Source organism: Myotis davidii, unplaced genomic scaffold (assembly GCF_000327345.1).
Source record: "Myotis davidii unplaced genomic scaffold, ASM32734v1 scaffold174, whole genome shotgun sequence".
Classification (NCBI taxonomy): domain Eukaryota; kingdom Metazoa; phylum Chordata; class Mammalia; order Chiroptera; family Vespertilionidae; genus Myotis; species Myotis davidii.
In genome coordinates, this window is record NW_006289087.1 from 1,353,380 (window position 1) to 1,358,381 (window position 5,002).

Sequence of the window (5,002 nt, forward strand, 5' to 3'; positions counted from 1 at the left end):
TCTAGACAGAATGGTACCCCGCCATGAGAAGGGTCCAAAGGACACTGTCAACTCATCATCTTTGGCCAGGAATGAAGTTAGCGACTATGGAGAGGCCACGGGCCCTGTGGCCTCCTGTCCTCGGCATCCTGTCTCCTCCATCTAGAACCTACAGGCCCACGGAGCCCCACCGCAGAGGAACTTAGAGCCGGCCCATACCCAGGTGGGGATGGACGACAGCCTCTGTGTGTCTATAAAACATATACCTTTTTTTCTTTTCTTTTGGTGGAAAATGAGGAAGTGGGATTGAACGTGACCTTTGGAGTCAGGCTGACCCGGGTTCCTCTCCTGGCACTGCCTCTTCCCGGCTGTGTGTTACTCAACCTTTAGTTTCCTCTTCTGTCAGGTGAGGAGAAAAGTGCCCCCTAACGAAGTAGGAGAGGGGATTCACCGAGGGCTGTGATCTGGGACACGGCTGGGTCCCCTGTGTCTGAATTCGGAGAAAGAAAAAGTTCGGGGTCTGCATTGGGCCTGGGAAAGGAGGCAGGGGATATGAAGATCAGATTCTGACAATTCCGCCAGCCAGTGCAGGGGGGGTGGGTCCCCTCAGCCAGGGACCGGGAGGGGCCTGCTGCCGAGAGATCTGGCTTTGTTTTGATCCTGCGAAGTAAATAAGCCACAGGGATGGCTCCGTGTTTGGGAGCGGCCTCCTTTAGTCATGCGCTGGGTCACCTGGCCCGGGCGAGGCCCCAGTCTGGGTGTTACTTACGTTTGGAAAGAGAGCAGCTTTCCTTGTCGGGGGGGGAATGTGGGTACCATGACCACCGGGAGGACACAGAGCGCCCACGCTGCTCAGGCAGCTGGTGGTTGCTTGTCTGAAGTCAAAAAGGCTCCAGCCACTGGTGTCAGACGCAGAAGGGACGTGTTTGCCCGCGCTAGCCAGATGGGACAGTCAGAATCGCTTCTCCCTCTCCGCCGCTGGGAGAGCAACCTGTCCGCTTGCCAGCCAGCCCCTCACCAGGCCACGCTTTGGCTTTTCACCCGAGAAACACTCTCCGTGGGCAGAACAGCCGGGCTCTGTAATTCCACCTCTGCCTGCACCGTCACCCCTGGGTAACTCTAGGCCGCCAAAGGAAACATACATTATTCAGGGAATGCGAGCTGGGCGGTCCCACGCCCAGAGCGTGTAGCATGCACACATCCCACAGGCGTGTGTGTCGCCCAGGCTGAGTTTCGTCTTGTTTCAAACAGTTGGGAGCTGACAGTCATTGGAGGAAGATGCCTGGTAGATACTCCTCTTGTAGGAAACACACACCCACGAGGTGGTGGGCAGAGTTCAAGCCAATAACCACTCTACCTCACCTATCCTCTCAGGCCTCGCAAGCTGGTTCCACAAGGTTCTAAATAAGTCACCCAGCGGTGGGTGGACATTATCTTCGGGGAACTACTCCCAGGCGCCCGAAACACCAATTGAGAATGAGCAAGGCAAGTTCCCAAGTCGCTCTTTAGAGTGACGATGATACCTCACTCTATGCCAGTGGTGGGCAAACTGTGGCTCGGCAAACCGCGGCTCGCGAGCCACGTGCGGCTCTTTGGCCCCTGGAGTGTGGCTCTTCCACAAAATACCGACTGCTGCTCATGGGCCACGAAGTTTCAATCGCACTGGACGTGCGCACCCGCGCGTGGTATTTTGTGGAAGAGCCACACTCCAGGGGCCAAAGAGCCGCGGTTTGCCGACCACAGCTCTATGCTGATCACACATGGATTTTTGGTGTGACTTGTAAACCGTAACAGGTTGTTGGTTAGCAATCCAAATATATGCAGAACCATAAAGGATAGGATATTTATCCCTCCTTTATTTATTTTTTTATTTTTATTTTTAAAATATATTTTATTGTTTTTTTTTGACAGAGAGGAAGGGAGAGGAATAGAGAGTAAGAAACATTGATGAGAGAGATCCTGCACACCTCCTATTGGGGATGTGCCCGCGATCATTCTTTGCTGCGGGGTGTCCTGTGCATGTGGAATGTTGAGCAGCATCCCTGGCTTCCACCCAGTTAGATACAAGTAGCAGCCCGCCCCCAAGATAGCCCTTGACCGGAATCGAACCTGGGACCCTTGAGTCCGCAGGCCAACGCTCTAGCCACTGAGCCAAACCGGTTAGGGCCCTCCTTTATTTTTTGCTGTAATATTATTGCCCTGGAGTGAAGGGGGCAGGTATGAGAAATGTTTACATAGAGTCCACGTCTCGTATGGCGTTCTAGATTCGTGCTTTGGCACCGATGCTAACCACACAGATGCCAATTAGGCAACTCAAATCCAGTCATTACTCAGAGATTAAATATTTCAACACGGTGTCTCAAACTATAATTAAAGGCAAAGGCAGTGAGCCCCACTGCTGGGAGGGCAGAAGCCCAGAGGGGCAGGCACCTACCTTAGGAATTGTTCTCATCTCCAAGACAACCTACTGCCCACGGGATCGACGTGTTCACAGCATTTCCCACCTTACAGCACAACCGGAGTAGAAGCCCATAACGTGACGCATTTGGGAAGCGGCCGAGGGACGAGGGAGGAAGCAGGTAGAAAAAGAGAACCAGGCCGAGGTCGAGGTCTCTCCTCTCCCCAAAAAAGGTGAACTAAGGAAATGAAATCACGCAAGTCCATGGTGTGGGTCCCATTTTAAGGGGCGGCACAGTTCAATTTTGACCCACATTTTTGCTCTTTGTACTTTGTTGTGGCATCCAGCTCAAGTCATAGCTGTAAGAGTATAAAAAATACACACGGTGTGCGCATGTCTTGAGCACATACTCATGAAATCCATTACTTTATGAATGTCAGGGTTGCTGTCATTTTTACAAATGATGGGCCATATATAACAGAGATCTAGATCTAGATCTAGATATAGATCAGTGATGGCGAACCTATGACACGCGTGAACTCATTTTTTTTGGTTGATTTTTCTTTGTTAAATGGCATTTCAATATATAAAACAAATATCAAAAATATAAGTCTTTGTTTTACTCTGGTTGCAAAGATCAAAACATTTCTATGTGTGACACGGCACCAGAGTTCAGTTAGGGTGTTTCAAAATGCTGACACGCCGAGCTCAAAAGGTTCGCCATCACTGATATAGGTATATAGAAAAAAATGACTTGTTGAGTTAAACTTAAAAATTCCATTTCCTGTCACCTAAACATTTGGTCAACTATCTTCTTGTGGTTTCATTCTTCTGTTTTTGGCCTGCTGTCTTGGTAACACTTAAGCACTTTTCTTTCTGTCTTCCTTCCTTCCTTCCTTCCTTCCTTTCTTTCTTTATTAGAGGAGAGAACCTCACCAAAGGATATTTTTTATATTGCTTTTTAGAGCGGGGGGAGAGGAGAGAAGGAGGGGGGCAGAGAGAAATATGGATGTGAGAGAGACACATCGATTAATTGCCTCCTGCACGAGCCCCGATACAGGCAGGGATCAAACCTGCAACCCAGGTACATGCCCTTGACCGGGACTCGAACCCACGACCCTTTGGTACGCAGGCCAATGCTCTAACCACTTACTATGGTTGCAAAGATCAAAAAATTTCTATATGTGACACGGCACCAGAGTTCAGTTAGGGTGTTTCAAAATGCTGACACGCCGAGCTCAAAAGGTTCGCCATCACTGATATAGGTATATAGAAAAAAATGACTTGAGTTAAACTTAAAAATTCCATTTCCTGTCACCTAAACATTTGGTTACATTCTTCTGTTTTTGGCCTGCTGTTTTGGTAACACTTAAGCACTTTTCTTTCTGTCTTCCTTCCTTCCTTTCTTTCTTTATTTCTTTCTTTCTCCTCACCAAAGGATATTTTTTATATTGCTTTTTAGAGCGGGGGGAGAGGAGAGAAGGAGGGGGGCAGAGAGAAATATGGATGTGAGAGAGACACATCGATTAATTGCCTCCTGCACGCGCCCCGATACAGGCAGGGATCAAACCTGCAACCCAGGTACATGCCCTTGACCAGGAATCGAACCCACGACCCTTCAGTACGCAGGCCAATGCTCTAACCACTGAACACACCAACCAGGGCTAAGCAGTTTCTTCATGGTTGTTAAAAATTATAAAAGAGTTAATATAGGTAAAGTGCTTACAAGCGCCATATTAGTGTGTACAATTACTCTTTCTGACTCTGGAAATGGAGAGGACTAAGAATATTTTGAAGGTGCTGAGAATAGTTTACTATATATATATTTTTAAAAATATATTTTATTGATTTCTTACAGAGAGGAAGGGAGAGGGATAGAGAGTTAGAAACATCGACCAGCTGCCTCCTGCACATCTCCTACTGGGGATGTGCCCGCAACCCAGGTACATGCCCTTGACCGGAATCGAACCTGGGACCCTTCAGTCCACAGGCCGACGCTCTATCCACTGAGCCAAACCGGTTTCAGCTAGTTTACTATATTTTTTTATACTTACTCAGCACAGGCACTTCCAAATGCCGGGAAACACCACACATTTCAACAACACTTGTGTTGACGATTCAGAGAGTGGGGCAGACAGACATATGGCAGGAAGCTAAACTCACACCCACTGAGATTCACCCTGGTTAATTACTTTTTCTGACAGGAGCATGACATCACAGCATCCATAAGGGAAACTTGTTTCACGGGTCATATTATGAGGTCCATAGATAATAAGGGACTTCCCTCAGACACTTACAGACTTACTCCTACCTAAAAGGAATGTTCTTTTTAAGGGATATTTTACAAAGAAAAATGTCTAAAGTCCTTTCCTTCTTCGTCAGTATCCCCCTCGATTTTATCGTTGTAGGTGGGCATCGTCATATAGAAAATAACCAGCTACAATAGAATTAGACTCTATTTCAGTGACAAAAAAAAAATTGATTATAGTCTGGGTATTAGGAGAAACCAAGGAAGTACTGTTCTTTCTGTTAGGCTGATATGGACATTGTGGTCACATAAGAACGTAAGTAATATATACATACTAGAGGCCCAGCGCGCGAAATCACGCAGCCCCGCCCATCTGC

The 5,002-nt window shown here is 47.8% G+C and overlaps 1 long non-coding RNA gene across 1 annotated transcript; it reads right to left on the reverse strand.

Moving 5' to 3' along the window:
• Positions 1–259: 259 nt before the first annotated feature.
• Positions 260–1,236, reverse strand: LOC107182730. The gene is made up of 2 exons (XR_001513461.1): positions 749–1,236; positions 260–443 (listed from the first exon to the last, which is right to left on the reverse strand). It is a non-coding gene; the product is annotated as an uncharacterized LOC107182730 (long non-coding RNA).
• Between the last annotated feature and the right edge of the window lie 3,766 nt (positions 1,237–5,002).